Source organism: Diceros bicornis, chromosome 3 (genome assembly GCF_020826845.1).
Source record: "Diceros bicornis minor isolate mBicDic1 chromosome 3, mDicBic1.mat.cur, whole genome shotgun sequence".
Taxonomy (NCBI): Eukaryota; Metazoa; Chordata; class Mammalia; order Perissodactyla; family Rhinocerotidae; genus Diceros; species Diceros bicornis.
In genome coordinates, this window is record NC_080742.1 from 34,400,589 (window position 1) to 34,418,722 (window position 18,134).

The window sequence follows — 18,134 nt, forward strand, 5'->3', positions numbered from 1 at the left end:
TCTCTAGGTGATTCATAGGCACATTAAAGTTTGAGAAGCACTATGTTGGTTCTTAGAAGGATTTATAATCTTCTAGTCCTCCTTGTCGAAATCCTATTTTGCTGACATTAACTACAGATTCGGTTATCCTGAAACTAAACGTACTGCTTTACAGAGAATCATACGTGACTTACATCCCAACCACTTCCGTAACAACAACTTTAATAGACTCCGCTTTTTTTAGCGGTTACTATATGGCGGGCACAATAGACACTTTATAAACATATTTTCACAAAAACTCTAAAGAAGTATATATTATTGCTCTTCCCATTTATTGATGAGCCACTTGAGATTCAGAGATTAAAGTCTCACAGTTGATAAATGACAAAACTAAAATTTAAATTCAGATCTGATTAAAAACTCAATTGTTTCACTATACTCCACTGGCTTTTTGATGCTTATCATAATTGTGGTGCTATGGGAGAGGATTTATTACACTTTCAAAAACATTATTAAAAAGGAGATTTAAATAATCTCTAATTTAAACTTATCATCACTGCAGAACTATGTAATAATAACAATAAAAAGGGAGGAAAGTTAGATCATAATCCACCAGTCAGCCAATCACATATTACATTTTATTTCAAACACACACACAAATGTAGTTTTAGTTTGCATAGTAATTAGATCTATCAGTGTATTCAGAAACCTTGCAGTGAAAATTTACAGGCCCTGAAATACAGCCAAGAGGAACATTTTGTTCAAATTGCAATTAAACGTTAACAAACACAGGTTTATATAAAAACAAGGGTGGAGCTTTTCAATACAGAAAGTGTGCAAATGTGTATAGACTGGTTTCTAAGTGAATCTTATCTTTCCTGAAAAAATGCCAAAGTAGAAAATCAGTCTGAGATGGAAAAAATCAAAATCTTTTCATCATCTATCATAAGAAGATGACATTTAATCCATTCCCTTACTTCGAAGACTGTTTAAACTTCAGGTGGAATTCATTTAGTAAATGCATATTAGCACAATACATCCCCAAGGCATATCTCTCCCAATTACGAAGCTTTTCCCCATTGATCTGTGTTAGTTCCTACCTTGGACTTTGGACTTGAACTCAAACAATTTTTGTTGGAAACAATTGTTCTGGCCAGGTAAAATCAGTCTTTTCTTATTGCTACTAAAAGAGGCAATAGAAGACTTACACTGACCACAGAAGTTACGAATTTTCAGCATGGGTGGACCTATCTGGATATACATAAGTCCAGTCATGCTGAAACTATTAAAACAGGGAACTATACCAAGGTGAATATGAAGAATTTAATTTAATATTAGGTCTCTTAATCCTATCTTAGACTATGCTTCTATGGATCCTGGTGCCTGTTGAAGAGTTGATTGAATTTGGCATTTGTGTTCAACCAGTCGACACATCTTTTCCGTTCTGTGTGGGATTGAAAGGGCAAATTAATTAAAAATTGAAGAATAACAAAAAGTGTAGAAATAATAAATAGATCTATCTGACAAAAGAGGTTTAAAAAAAGGCCAAATGTGTGACAATTCCCATTAACTAGTAAAACATTACTCACCCGAAGCATATAAGCTGTCAAAATTTCATCCAGTATTAACACTCCCACACAAATAAACAGAGTAAACTTAAATTTCAGCTACCTGAGAAATACTTGATTTTCCAATTAAAAAAAAAATCAGGGTGAAATTAGCAAGTAACTGATGTGGGCATGCTGGAGATATAATTAAAAACAAAACCTCCCAACCCAGAAAACCTCTCCATAAAGGTAGTAGAGAACAAAAACACTTTCATTATTGAATAAGCATTAAACCAAAATGTGATGCATATCACAAGCAATCCACTAAGAGACTGTAAGAACAGAGAGGAGTCTCACCCTTTTATACAGCCAAGAAGATACAACCCATTGAATACATGTTCTCAAAATAAGCAATAACTAGTCCTCAAGTAAGAGGACTTGACAGCACCTGACTTGACTTTGTCACACACAGTTCATCCTAACTTTACCTGGTAATTGGGGTGACTATCCGTGTTAGCTTATTGGCTTTATCCAGAGGAAGAACAAACTCATATGTATGACAGGAGGTAGTTTTGCACCTTGGAGCAATGGGCCCACCAAAATGAGGCTCCTAGCCTCCCCAGAACCTGGGAGATAGAGATCCATCTCCCTCGATGTTTACATTTCAAAGAGGTGACACAGGTCCTTGAGGAAGAGGTAGCTAGGTCATAACACCAAGAAAAGGTCTATTTAGTCTTCAAAAGGATTTATACACATTTCAAAGAGAGGAGAAAGTATGTACAATCACAAGTTTTCTAAAGTAAATGCTCTGAGAAAAAGAAAAAGAGAGGAGTCTATTCCCTCATTTTCAACAGGAGAATCAAGCCTCTTATTTTTAATTTGCATTTGTCCTTATAGGTAGCATAACATCCCTAGAAAGTCTACTTTGCCCATCTGTCCAAAGGCAAGAACACAGTCAGAACACCTGATTAGGAGATGAACAGCCTCAGAGAGGTCACAGCAAATCTTTGGCTTTGTAACTTGGAGCAAACCACTTAAATTTTCTGGGCATCCATCTCCTCATTCATAAGGTGAGGATTTTAATGCTTACCTCACAGGATTGTTACAGAGATTAAATGAAATATTAAAAATTAAGTGCATTTGAAGTGCTTCGTAAACCATTAAACTCTACATGAGGAGAGCAGTTACCCTTACGGTGTTCTGTCAGCGACCCTAGGTAGGCCTCCTTGCCAGGCCCTCCCGTTATTTCCTGTTGTGAAAAATCCCACTACTAGAGGCTGATTCTTTATCTCTTGAAAACGCAGATGCTCTCAGACAACTAACACATTAGCATCATGTCCAATTCAACAGGAATATGTTTCCCCTCTGTGAGCTCCAGAGAGCAGGCTGTGACAGAGAGTAGTGTGGAGTTCAAAACTACAATGGGCTGCTGGACTCTTTAGCTGGAGAGAGGGAGAGAAAGGAGGAGTTGTGTCAAAAACAGCACAAGGACTACTTCCCAATTCTTTTCAGAGCTAGCCCTACCCCAATGTCATGCAGAAAAGCAATGATGGAAGTTCTTAACTCCCCATCATCCTGGCAGCAGATTACTTCCTCTTTTTAGGAGAAGACATAGGACATACACTTTGAAACATTTCCATTGCTCAAATTCTCTCTATCCAGATTACAAAGTTTTCTATTTCCATTGTTTCTAAATTCTGAAATTAGAGTTCATTAAGGAGGTACACAATTAGAATATCATGTATGAAAGGGGAACCTAAGATTATCTAACGCTCAGAAGGGATGTTGTTGCTGTTTTGTTAGGCTCAAGAAGACTGTATATTGCTTTCACAGATGTGTAGCTTAATAAGAATGTGTTTCCCAGAAAGGCTAAGACACTATGCATCACAGTTTGTGTTTCCTTCTAAAATTCTGAATACATCTCATAAAAGTAAAGCCCAAGCCTGAAGCCAAACAGCTCAAGGTAGAAGGTAAGTTTAGATCAAGGGGATTCTGGCATAGAGCTCTGTGCCAAAATACACTAGGAGATTTGCCAACTTATGGAAAACTTGCTGTCATAAGGAAACAGAGGCAACTACTTAATGACATCGTAATCCAATTTCTGTAGGTTTTATTACACACAGGGCTGTCAGAATCAGGCTCTGTTACAATGTCTCATTGGGTCGTTCCGCCTAACATGGAGAGTACTATACATATACGCATGCACACACATACTAACTCCTAAGGTGGAAAAGAGAAAACTATAAAGAGAAAGAGATACACGTGTTTGAACTTAAAAATAACAAGTCAATCATAATAGCTGACATTTATAGACATCTAAGGAATCAGGCACTATTCCATGGCTTTGCATATATTCATTCATTGAATCCGTACAGCATCCCCCTGAGGTAGGTACTATTATACATTCATTTTAAAGAGGAGGAAACTAAAGCTCAGGAAGGTCAAGTGCTTTCCTATGGTCACACGGCCAGTAAGGGCAGAGTTGGGATTCAAACTAAGGTAGTCTGGCACCAGGGTTCTTACCACTCTGATGTATTTTGTGGGAGATCGAAATTGGCCACCCTGAAATATATCTCTTTGATTATTTTCTCTGATGAACACTTGACCTCCCCCACTAACTGCCTAAAGGAATTTAACTCTGGCTCTGGACAGACTGGCAGGGTCCTCGCTAGGCCCACTCTTTTCAAAATTATGTTTACCAAACATTTACATTTGCAAATGTATCTCCCTCTCTGTATTGGGAAGAGGGGGGGATGACCTTACCTCTGGAAACTCTTAGTACAGAAGAAACGACTTAAATCTACATACTCTTGATTACTATAATTTCTGTCTCTTGGCCACATTCTCTATAGGTGGCCCCACAAAGAATTGTCTGATAAACATTTACATTTCCCTCTCCACGTGAATTGTCTTCCTCCCCTCTGAAATCCCAAACCGCCCCCCCAACATCCTCCTTTGTCTTTAGCTGAAGATGGTATTTAAGATGAGAATCCCTGTCATTCTGTCGAGAAACTCAGTTTCCCTGGTTTCTCCCATGTACACATGTGATTAAACTTGGTATTGTTTTCTCCTGCTAACCTGTCTTTTAATTATTTGGCCAGCCATAAGAACCTTAAGGGAAAGGGCGGAGGGGAATTCTCCCTCTTCCCCACCAATTTCTTTCCAGGGATCTTACAGGCAGACCTCTTGTCACAAATCTAGTACTCACATTCCATTTCACTTCATTGTCTGCTCTAGGTGGTTCCGAGCATAAGCCTTTTCTGTTCCACAATATTTAAAGATCTGTGTTTCCCAGCTCATAGTGGGGTACTGGTGTCCAGGTATAGCCTGTTCACACAGGTAGAAATATAAACACAATCAGTTAAGTTACTTTATCAGCACAGTGGAACACAAGCTAAATTTGATTTTTTGTTACCTAACTAAAGTCATTAGTTTACCCTATGATAGTTTTTGTAACTTTATCTTAATGTATTTTTGATACTGCCAAAATATCACCACTTGGACTTAAACAAATTAACTAGATTAATTAGGTTCAAGGCAATTATTTCTCTCCTATCAAATTAGCTCAGTCCTAAATGGTGCTAAGAACAGGTAATACAGTCATGCGCTGCATGATGATGTTTCGGTCAAAGATGGACCACATATATGACAGTGGTCCCATAAGATTAGTACCATATAGCCTAGGTGTAGGTAATAGGCTATACCATCTAGGTTTGTGTATGTACACTCTATGATGTTCACACAAAAACAAAATCACCTAATGATGCATTTCTCAGGACATATCCTCGTTGTTAAGCAACACATGACTGTAATTAAAATTGTGGTGATTGTAGCATCATTAATGCTGTGCTTACTTAAAATTTTTTTTATAGTAAATAATATTATTTAGAGTAAAATATGTATATTACAATTTATTCCACCCTGACTCTCAATCCTCTAATCTATTCCTAGGCCAATACAATACTATTTTAACAATTGAAAGGAGAAAAGTCAAATGATCTTCCAATCTCCATTTTGTAAAATTCAACACTTATTCATGACTAAAAATAATAAGTAAGTCAGGAATATAAGGAGTCATCTTTAGCCAGATAAGGAGTATTTACTATTCAAGTCAGGAGCTAAACAAGGATGCCTGCTCTTACCACCACTCTTCAGTGTTGTACTGGAAGCCCAAGGCAACTGGGTAAGACAAGAAAAACTAATAAGAGAAATAATTCCTGGAAAGAAAAAGATAAAAGTCATCACTTTCAAATGATATGACTTTCTTCCTACACAATCCAAGACTATCAATTTTTCTATTTTTCCTCACTTTAGTGGTGGTGTTATTGTTTCTGTTTTCTTAGAGACTTCCTCAATTTTATCTTCCATCACAGTTTTAATCTCCAGGAGCTTTTTTTCTTCTCTGAATGTTCCCCTTTTCATCTCATCCTTCTCCTCTTTCGTAAATGCAATCTCTCTTTATCTCTTTGGCAATATTAGGGTGTTTTTCCCTAACGTTTCCTTATGCTCCTTGCATTTGTCTGTTTCCTATGAATTTCTCTCTCCCCTGCCCCTCCCACTTTGTTTTGGATTGTGTTTTTCATGCTAGAGGCTTTCCTCAAACGTCTAGTGATCCTTGGTGGATCCATTTATATTTAAGGATCATGATTGGAAGCTCCCTGGGTACAGACAGAGTTTGTTGACTTTTGGGCTTTACTGCAGGCTGACTAAGCAAGAAGCTGACCATTTCTCTAGGTCACCCACAAGTAAGTCTCTAAAGATCTTTCTTTTGGATTCATCTCTTTCTAACACCTTCTGTTTAAGAAGCATTAATCGGTCTTCTAGAGATCTTGATACTAAGCAGGAGAGAGGGACTAAGGCATTCCTCCTTCTGTATGCAGACCTTCACTCAATCATCTTTTTTCTGCATGTGCCCCCACCCTGTCCTCAGCTGTGCTAGGTCACCCTGAGACCATATCCTGCCTGGCTCAACCTCTCCAGAATAGCAGAGGAGTTATCTGGCTGCCCAGGATGGCAGCGCTTCTCTATATAATTCCCATCTTCCAAAATTCTCTTGACATCTCTCATTTGCTATTTTCTCCTCTCCATTTTAATCATATCTGGATTTAACGAGGCAACGGAGATAAATGCCTTTGTCAATCTGCCATGTTTAACCAGCAGCCTGTGCTTGAATGTTAGTTCAAGGAGCCATTCCAGCTCTACTCTTGCAGCAGTTGCTCAGTATGAATGGATTATTCGTTTTGGAAAACCAGAAGCTCAAATCCACAATATCGTGAAGTGACTAAGAACAAAAGATGCAGCACCAGAAAGTGTTGAGTTCTGAGAAGCCACTGCACCACTGCAAAAGCTCTTAACTTGAGCAGTAATAAGCCTGTTCGAAAGCCCTGGGAAACAGACCAAGGAAGAGAGTTTCAAGGTCAGGTGTTCCTGACTCCTTGCACCTAAACAGCAAGGGGCCACTTTTAAGAAGTCTCCTTAATTTATCCCCATTTCATTAAATTATAGATCCTTGCCCTAAAGATTAGAAGCCAGGTGGGGTCATCTTACAGAGGAAGAAAAAGAATCCAATGCTTTTCTTTAAATTCATTATAATATGAAATCTGTTAGATGACATCCAAGGCCCTATGTATAGTCTATGCATTTTATAAAAGTAAATATTTTAAAACTTTAAGGATTTTAAAATAGAGGCCCAAAGATGATCCTAATTCCAGGCAATCACATTTGGATGACTGTGTTGATTATGGGAGAACATGGAGAAGAAAGTAACTGAGGTTACCAGATGGTGCAAACCTTACAAGTCAGAGAATCAAAGACATTCCCTGTGATCATGGTCACCCTCCCTGAACGTATTATCGGAATTGATGTACAGCCCTCACCTTTCACAGCAGAAGTGGCTGCGGGCCCCAGCCAATTATTCCTAGATCCCTCGAGGTAAAGGGGGAGAGGATTCAGATAATATATACTTTGTACTAAATCAATATTTGTTTGCAGTACATCCAAAATCAAGTACCCTGCTTGATAAAATTCAGACTGTGCAAAAAAAGACTAATTGCTATACAAAAAACCCTGGCAACTACTGTACATAATTCAATAAGATATTTTGTTTTGTAAAAATCTCACTGCAGGGTTTCTTTAAATATCAAAATACTCTAGAGTAAATAAGAAAGAATTCATATTATAAACTTTGAAGCAAACATGATTTTATAGTAATAATCTATTTCACAAGAGTGAATAAGATACTCCTGGAATGCATTCTATGGGGAGTTTTGAAAGAAAAAGAAAACAGTCCTCTGGCCAATGAGACAGAACAGAATGAAACACAACAGCAACAACAACAAAACAATTGACAAAACATACAGCTTAAACAAATAAATAGTAATCAACACTACATATTAATCCTAAGTGTAAAAAGAGGAAAGATGATGAGGCTTCTAGAAGATGAAATGTGTGCATTTTAGCCCCCCATTGTTCAGACCTGAAATTGAGAGCATTCCTTTTTTGTACCCCCTTTCCCTATTAGGTGATCATTCTAGATGTGATTCCTTAAGATTAATTCTATCTCAACCATGACATTTTGGCCTCCTGAATCATTTGTCTCTTTTCCCCGTTGCTGACAGTGAGCTGGGGCTTAGCTAGTATTCAGTCTGCTACGTGATTGCTCCATAAGCTACCGAATGCGATGGAAGCAACTTCAGTTACTATGCTTTCTTGGCTGTGTAGGCAATAGCAGCAGCCACATAGACCAATTTTAAATGGATTATTGGCAGGATATATAGAGATTATCCTGTCAAAAATCAACAAAAGTTATATTTATGTTATCTACTCGAGGCGAAAGGCCATCTTTTTATCTCCCTGAACTCATCTGTTTTCAACTTGAAGTAACCTGGAAAAACCTAATAGGGTGCTTAATCAATAAGACAGGAAATAGGATATATTTGTTCTCTGAAATCCTGCTTCAAAAACATTGTAACCAGTGCCCACTATTCTTTTAGATCCATTTGGTGGTACTGTTATCATTCTTTTTATTTATTTTCACAGAGTAGCAGACATAAGCAGAATTATAATTCTGACTTTCACAACAGCTCCTCTTGCTAATGATGAAACATCTCTTCTCCCTCTTTTTTGCAACCAAAGCGGGTGGCGGGAAGGGGGGCATGTTTCTTCTCAGGTTGTGTAGCAAGGGCAGCTTAAATCAGGTTCTCTCTTAAGCAGACTCTGAGCCAAGGATTTGCATACAAGTGATTTATTAAGTATGTGCTATCAGAAGAGACCAGTAAGGGGTAGAAGGAGCAGGACAGGGAAAGGGGCCAAGTCAGGCAAGCGTGTGTTTCCAATAGGAAGTCCTGGGCCCAGCCTGATCCTGAGGGGAGCTTGAGAGAAGAAATTACACCTCACAGTTTCTCCACCTGGAGGCAAAAAAGCTGAGCATTTGTACTCCCCCGTCACTCAGTCTTTGGGTGCAGGATGCCCAGGAGGGAGAGGGAGGGACTCTTCCAGGCCCCTCCAGCTCCAGCTCTCCATTCTGGCTCCACTGACCATGGGCAAGCCACTGAAGGTCACAGGTATGAGTTTTTAGCAGCAACAAATGGGGAAGCTGGAGGATGGGTCCAAAGGCATCTAGGCAGGGCACCACAGTATCTGCTAGAAAACGGACTACTCACGCTGTGTCATTTTAATCTGGATCAGAAAGTTTCCCTTATTTTTACATCACCATTTATGATCCATATCCTATTTATAATCTCCTTTTGAGGACCCCTACTTTTGAGATCTGCTACTTGACAGACTCTAAACTCCAAGCCTTTCTCCCACACTGCACCATCTCCTGCAGCATGTACAGCATAAAGCATTTTTATCAGTCTGTGTCAAAGGACACCAGCAAAGCCATTCTCCAATCCAATAGTGAAGGGATAGTTGTGCAACCTGATGATGAAAGCTCTTTAGGTGTTTTACTAGAAAAAGAACTAAGACGGAAGACGAGGATTGAGCTCTTTGAAGCACGTCCATGGTCTTCTAATTGGCCTTGGGCCAGATGCAACAAACCTATGTACTGCTGAGTTTGGAGAGCATTCAGAGCTTCATGAAGCTCTTGCAGAGAGTTATCTGCATGACTTCCAGAACCCTATCTTAGGGCCTGGGCTGGCTCAGGCCTGGGAGGGAAGACAGGACAAAAGCTGGAGTGAGTCTTCTTCCCTTGCTACCAAGACCCATAATTTCATAATGACTGGAAAAGATGCAGGGATGTTGGCTTCTAGGACAATTTGACATTTCATGTCCATATGGCACTCTGTTTTTTTAAATAATGAGTCGAATTATAAGAACTAAATTATACATTTCTTTCACTTATACCAAGCAGAAAGATCACCCCAACCTTCCTTATTTCCCTTATGAAAATCCTTAAAAGAAGGTAATGGTTATTGCTCTGCTATGTGTTTACAAAATCTAGGAAAAACTTACAGATGAAGATAACACTTAAGAACAATGAATTATTTATCAGATCTTTGCTTGAACTCTGAAATCTGATCAAAGAGAAACTTCTGATACTTATTCTATTAATTATGAATGGCAAAACTTCATGCTTTATGCTACGAGTATTATTTGTTACAAATCAGCCCAATTCCACTTGATCCTTTCCTCTGCATAGTAGTGGGCAGGGAAGCTCTCCCTCCTCTGAATTTGGCTCCTAAAGCTCACAACACTACCAGTGAACTTTCACCTGCCCAAATTTTTCCCATCCTTCAAGGCCAGTTGAAATGCAGCTCCTTGAAGACCAGTTCCCAGGTTTTTCCTGTTGTAATTAATCTTTCCCTCCAATGATTCATCAGCATCTCCAAGATATCACCTTTGTACTCTGATCTGTGTAGTTAGTTGTTTTCCTATCTCTCAAAATAGATTTTAAGTTTTTATTCATTTTGGCATTTCCATTGTACTTAGAGAAAGGCTCTACATATAGATCTCAATAGATGTTGTTGAGTTGAATTTACATATTTAAAAGAATGTTTTGGGTCCCTACAATGTGCTTGTGCTGTACTAGGCACTGGAAAAATGTGTATAAAAAGATGAAAACAACAGTTCTTGAACTTCTAGTCAAGAGTTAAAGACAACTACATTAAAAAAATTACAACAGATTTTACTAAATACTGTAAAAGAGATGAGTGCAAAGTACCATGGGCGTACCACAACTGCCTGTGAGAAGGACAGGAGGTATCATCTCTATTAAAAAGATGAGGAAAATGAGGCTGATGGATGTCACCTGGTAGCCATGGTGGGTCAGGACTTGAATGGTGCTCCTCAGGCTCCCAAACCAGTGCTCCTTTTACTCTTTGTGGGAATTCCACCTTAGGTGAGGGTCAGAGGGTTTGCCCCTGGGAAAGAAGACACAACATGGCCAAAGACTCACGTAGTTAGTCCAGCAAGTGTTTAAGAAAACAGGAACCAAGTCTCTGGATGTAGCCAAGCTTAACCTTGAATGTGGGCAGAGCATTCAGTCCCGAAAGATCCTATGAAACAAACTCAAGGACCAAAATACATGAAATTCTACCAGTATTGATTACTGTGAGTTCCTTTTAATATGGTTCTCTTTAAAAAGGCAAATACTCTTAATATTTTAACACATTAAGCTACTTCATATTCAGGTGTTCTAAGATGCTTTTCTTCCTATGGAGGAACCATGATCTTGATGAAAATAGTGGCCAGAAGTTTGAGTGCTTCAAGACCTGTGTGAGCAATAAAAGGAGTGAAAAAAAGACAGAGTGAAGGAAGGAGTGATGTGGGCCCAGAGAGAATAACAAAACAGGCCCCAAAGATACTAAGGGAAGCAAATGTTTGCCAGAGTTTTTCAGAAAACAGATAGACATAAGGTAATTTGGGGGACTCAGCGAAGAAAAGCAAAGGAAATTATACTGGAAGAAGAAAAATAAGACAAAAACTAAGATTCTCCTCTTAACATTAGGTTGGGGAAAAGTGAGTGGTGGAAGAAAAAAAAAAAAACAACTATATAGGAAAAGACAGGTTTGTTCACCATCCTGAGTAGTTTTCCATGAACTCATCTTCTGTAAATGAAGTGCTGTTATTTCTCTTCAGACCTGCTACAGAGCTCATAGCACCAAAGGACCAATGTTACTCTCCCCTTAACACCTTTCAAGGTATTTCCTTCTACAAACCTTAAAAGGGGTCCTCCTCATGTTTAAATGGCAGACTGTGATTCTGTACCACTCCCGTGGCAGCTTGAGAGAGAAGAGAAAGCTGGTCCACACTACAGCCTCCTGCCAGCACTGACACATCTCATAACTCCTTGTGAGCCCGAAGCGTTAGTCACTGTGGAATCTTCATTACAACACAGCTAATGACTAAATAAAATCAAGGGGGTGAAAGATAATTTGGTTAAATATGCACTAGGGATGGAAAAACAGACAGGGACATTAATCCTACTTACAGGGTTTGGCTTCAGATCAAGTCACATCATGACTAGTTACGAGCAGCTGTTAGACATACTCATCAAAGGTTTCACTATATAACTCTTCAGCTTGATAAGATGCTGAGAGAACCAAACCACAAGGGTATTTAAGTATCATCAGCACCAGTTTTTGGTAAAATTTACACTAGAGGGAAGTCCTTTATAGGTTTCTCCATCGGCCTTTATTTAAATGGAAATTCAACCATTACAGTCAGCAAAGCTGGGTTGAGCCTACTGCCCACTTCAAAGCCTTCAAAGGGCCCTCTGCAAGGACTCCCTCCTGCTTGATCTAAACTCAAAGGCCACTTTCTCAGGGCAGGTGTGTTCACCAAGGAAAGAGCTGTATGGCACACTCTGAATGGACAATTCTCAGCAGCATAAAATTCAGTGCTTTATAACCTTGAAATGTCATTGAAGGCATTCTAGGCAGTGATGGAACAGTATATTTGGAGTTTCTTTAAAAAATATGAGCCTTGTAAAAATTTGAGAATGCTAGACCAAATCAACATGTACCTTTCAAATTCTTCTGTAAAAGTGTTGCAACAGATATCAGCTATTTTATTGCTGGGCTGGCTCCAGGAGGAGCTGGCAGCTATCCGGAAAAAGGCAAAATGGGAGTGTTGGCACGTATCCGCAAAATACTACATTTCCATTCTCTTTTCCCTCCTCACACCTCTGATCTCATTTCCATCTTCCTTAGTCTCAGCAGATGACCTTGCCTCTGACTTCACAGAGAAAACAGAAGCCATTAAATAGCCCTTAACTTCCTACCAAAAATGAAAAGTTCCTCTAAATCTACCTGCATCTGCATCCATCTTCCCCTTCTGTCCTCTTTCATATTGGCAAAATGTTCTTCTCCTCTCAAAGGCCAGTCCCTCCTTGTGTTCTCCTGATCCTCCCTTCTCAGAGACATATCTAATGGTTCTTGATCTCTACTCACTTCCAAGGTGAGTCCATCCACTCCCGTGACTTCAGTAAATTTGTGTCTCTGTGCATGAATCCTTTCTGGAGTCCTAGATTACTTACTTGCCAGCTCCACTTGGATGACCGACTCTCAACAGGAGCTAAATGTGTGAGCTCCTTACACGAACACCGATCCCCCATCGGTGTCTCCAACATCAGTAAAATACACGGCCCTCCACACAGTTGCTCAAGCCAGTAACCTGGAGAACTCTGTCACACTTCCCTGGCTCTTGCCTCCATGTCCAATAAATTACCAAGTTCCAAATTAAGTCTCAGATCCACTCTCTCTATTTCCATTATCATCACCATAGAACCATCCAGAACCATTGCTCACCTGGACTATTGCAATGGCTTCCTACCTCATCTCCTGCATTCGTTTTTGCTGCTCTTCACCTGCCAATCCATTCTCCAGACAGCAGCTTATCTGTTCTTTTTAAAAGAAAATACCATTCCCTTAATCCTCACCTTAAACCTGCTAAGAGATCTTTTACTGTGCATGAGTATTGCCATAACGCACATGGTTCTGGTGAGCTGTCCCCATGCACCACTCTAGTGTCTTCTCTTGATTCCCTCTTATTTCCCTCAGCGGCCTTCTTTCTGGTCCTTGAACAGGCCTGGGTTCTTCTCACATCAAGCACTTAAGAGAAGATTTCACCCTCACCGTTTGCCTAACTGCTATTCATCCTCACAATCAAAGCTTAAATATCTCTTCATCAGGGAATCCTTCAAAAATACTCCCAATCTTCACTCTCCCACTTCACCCCCTCCTTCTAGGTTGGATCCTACTCTTGGAATACTTTCTATTTTTTATTCCTTGTGATCATCAAAATTACATTGTCATTTTTGTTCATGACTATTTCTCCTGTGTTTATCTAGTACATTGTTTGGCACAAAATAGATGCTCAATAAACATTTGAATGATGAATGAATGAATGGATGAAAAGCATTATGTTCCTAAGTACCATTTTTGTAGTCAAGTTGGAATACACCCAAAAAATCTCAAATAGTGATTTGAAACTGGAGCTAAAGTAAAAAAATTACCATTCTTCTTAAGAATCTTTCCTTTTATTAAGCACCAAGCCAAGTTTCACCAGGAATTAATAGTGTGAACAGCAAAATAAAATTTTGTATCCTGCTAAGGACAATGAGATAGGGGCATACCATCAGGTGATAAGCCCACTGGGAGTTTCTCTTACTCAATAACTGTCTGCATTGTACACCAGCCCATGTGAGATACCAAACAACGCCTGATATGGCTCTAGGAAGCTACTTTTCCCTCCCTTGGTGAGTCTTTTTATCAATCAGAAATGGAGACAGTCTCAATCACATATCTTTATCTCTTAAACAGTAGAAACAGCTTTGGTGTATTTCTCTAATTCACCATAGTAATTTATCTCAATGTGTGGACCCCAGATCACCTGCATCAAAATAAGGAGAGCTTCTGCAAAAGAAAGAGGTCACATCCCACCCAAGACTTAGTGTTGTCTGTGGGGAGAGCATAGGATTTTAACAAATTCTCAGATGATACTTGTGCCCTAGGAAATTTGAGAGCAAGTGACCTAGAGGTTGTCAGTCCCTGCAGAAGGGGATATAAAAGTTTTTGTTTCAATTGAGAAGTTTCTTTTGACTCATCAAAAGGAAATCAGTTAAGAAGCACAGAGCTACAAAAGGCAGCTTAATTTGGGCTATGAATTTTTTAGAAAAAGAAATATAACATTTTTCACCTGTCATGATTAGACTTAATCCCGTTAATTATGGTGTTGAGATGAAAGACTGAGAGAGGCTGGGACATGGGGTTGGATGCCTACCTTGGGGAGGAGATCCAGTGGCAAGGCAGGAAGGAGTAATGTTCAGCAGGCAGGATATAAAACTCTTCAAGAAGGGACAATACAGAAAGCAATAGGAAGTGATATGGAAGAACTTACGGTCCCAAAAGGTAGTAAAGCCCAGTGATAGGAAATGACAAGCAGGAACTATTTGGAGAGACAGATAGATAGACAGTCAGAGAGTCAACGCAGAAGGGTACAGTGTCACACTGTATTTACAAGGATGCTACAGGCCCTTTATCTCAAGCAGTCCTCAAGAAGGCGTGACCAAAAGTATTTAAAAGCTTCTGCCTAACAAGCTAAGCTACATGATCTTTATAGAGTAGTGGGCTAACCAACCTACATAAAACAGCTGAGTTCATCAATGGAGTTGTGGATTAATTACCACAAGGTAGTTTATTTATTTATTTATTTTTTGAGGGAAATTAGCCCTGAGCTAAGATCTATTGCCATCTTCCTCTTTTTTTGCTTTAGGAAGATTAGCCCTGAGCTAACCTCTGTGCCAATCTTCCTCTATTTTATATGTACGTCGCCACCAAAGCATGGCTGATGAGTGGTGTAGGTCCGCACCTGGGACCCGAACCTGTGAACCCGGGCCAGCGAAGCGGAGCGTGCCGAACTTAACCACTAGGCCACCGGGCCAGCCCCCACAAGGTGGTTTATTTACAGCTTAAGTAGACAAATTTATTTACCTATAATAAACATAGTCTATAGATTGTGCACATATATTTCTGCACCACAATTTCTTATAACAAATATGTTTACAAGATTCGTATTTATAACAAGGCTCGTGGTTAAAGGTTACATTCCTGTGGAATTAAACATTAATGAATCAACATCAGAGAGAAGAAATGATTCATAACAACAAGAAACAGACCATGAATAGACTTAAACCTGAATAGGACCTTGCCCACCCTCTCCTAAGATGCTCTTCATTGATGTGCTTTAGAGGCTATTGAAACAGTAGTAATAACCAGATTCTTCTCCTCCAAAGAACTCTCATCAAATACTATTGTGACCCATAGTTATTTGTTTTTAACCAAACTTGAACCTCAGTTTTAAATCCAAAATCCTTATTTCTATGTTAGTTAGTAAATACGCTCTCAGCTCTTAAGGGGACTTACAAGAGTGAGGCAAGGCCCCAGTTCTAGAAGGACCAGAGAATTATACAGGCCAACTAGATAAGAGGCTGAGAACAGGGGCAAGACTTGAAAGGCAGTTACCATAACATGGATGTAAAAGGCAAACCCACAACTCAAGAAAAAGGCAAGGGTCCACTCACCAGAGCTAAAACCAAAGGTCACAGTCAGGCTATAAGAAGAACTTAACGCTGAGCCCAGAGCGTTAAGCTAAACTTAACAGAATCCCTCCTGCCTAATGTCAAGACTAGTCCTAGAAATTGAGACAGAGGTTGATCTTAACAGAATCAGGCAGACCCTAGCACTGTTCATCTGCCTTTAACATTTTAACCAAAGGTAGGAAATATAAAACCTTATTTAATAAATCGAGTATGCATGCTATGCACACACCCACCCACCCACCCACCCACCACACACACACACACACACACACAGAGAAACCCAGGCACACAATTTAGGTCATTATGACCAATTGAGATAGAGGCTTACCACACCCTCTTCCTCCAAGCCAGTACAGAACATCCATTAACTACATACATAAAGCCCATCAATGCAAACCCTGGACACAGAATGCAATTGCCTAGGTCACTCACTTTCCATTAAAATTTTTGCCTTGTTCCTGGTACTTTTTAAGTCTCATTTCCAGTTTTCAACACTGAGCCTGACCTCTGGACTTGTTGTTTGACCTGATTTCACTGACTTTGACCTGTCAGTCTCCTCTGTCTCACACTTGGTTCAGACAAGACATTTGACTCTTTGAAACATAAACATTCCATTAGGCCAGCTCTCGCCTTTCACAAAGGAGGTTCAGAAAGAAGAGGAGGAGATACAGAAAGGAAGAGATACAAGATAATGGACCCAAGTGGAACCCAAGCCCAAGCAGGTGCAAAGAGTCAGAGAGACAATAACTTCTTGTACTGAGAGTCTAGGAGAAGCTGTGAGTCTGTTATAGGGTGAGCAGTCAACAGCAGTGGCATACACAGGCACCAAATGTCTTGGTAAAATGGTGGACCAGCTACCACACTGGCAGTGAGAAGAGCAGGTATGAGACAGAGAAGTAAAAAAATATGAAACTGGTGCTTCTCACACATTAGTTGTATAGCTGACATCTGCTCCTTTGGCTGCCTGGCCTCCTCCCATGGAATTTGCTTTGGGGAATCCATCCCTCTCCCATTCTTACTCTTGTGATTTGGGTAGGATTAGCTTTACCCCAATTTCCACGGATGAACCCAGATTGGTTTAATCCAATTACCACATCTCATCTTCCTAGTCACACTGATGTATTTATGGATGTGTGTTTACCAAAATCAAAGCCAATGAGAGTCAAACATGCGTATGTTGGGGCTTCTGAGAAAGCAACAGTCTAGAAGAAACTCTCTTTTGGATCCTGGACCACCTTGACCATGAAGTGTGTGGATATACGGTCTGAAATGGCTGAAGCCTTTGTTTCCCCATAAAGTGAGAGCCTGGAAGAGCAAAGGGGCAATCACTTGGAGCTGGTGGATGCAAAGAAGACCACAGAACGCAGAACAGAGAGACATAGATAAAATAGATTCTTGGTGATATTATCTGAATCTCTGCTTGAAAGTGTCCAAAACCAACCTCCCCTCTGCACTTTTCAGTTATATAAGCCAGTGAATTCCTCTTTTTGCTTAAGATAGCTTGAGTTGGGGTTTTCTGTCATTTATAAATGAAACATTTTTAACTGATACAACAAGATTCTGTTTATTTATTATTGAACATTTCCTGTGTGACAGGCATTGCACTAAATGCTATGGGTTCTGGGCCGGCCTCGTGGCTTAGCAGTTAAGTGCGTGCACTCCACTACTGGTGGCCCGTGTTCGGATCCCAGGTGCGCACCGATGCTCCGCTTCTCCGGCCATGCTGAGGCCGCGTCCCACATACAGCAACTAGCAGGATGAGCAACTATGACATACAACTATCTACTGGGGCTTTGGGGAAAAAAAAAAAAGGAGGAGGATTGGCAATAGATGTTAGCTCAGAGCCGGTCTTCCTCAGCAAAAAGAGGAGGATTAGAACGAATGTTAGCTCAGAGCTGATCTTCCTCACACAAAAAATAAAAAAAATACTAAATAAATAAATAAATAAATGCTATGAGTTCTGTGATAGATGAAACAGGCTTGGCCCTGGCCCTCATGGATTTACTCACATAGTGAAGGAGATAGTATACACATAAACATCCCAGTGTTTATCACAACATAAATTG

The 18,134-nt window shown here is 39.8% G+C and overlaps 1 long non-coding RNA gene across 1 annotated transcript in view; it reads right to left on the bottom strand.

The window, feature by feature from the left end:
* The window catches only part of LOC131394568 (uncharacterized), an 85,516-nt gene that overhangs the window by 44,107 nt on the left and 23,275 nt on the right, over nucleotides 1-18,134 (bottom strand). Inside the window, exon 2 of the long non-coding RNA XR_009216195.1 lies at nucleotides 4,735-4,853. This is a non-coding gene — a long non-coding RNA (uncharacterized LOC131394568). The remainder of the gene's footprint in view (nucleotides 1-4,734; nucleotides 4,854-18,134) is intronic.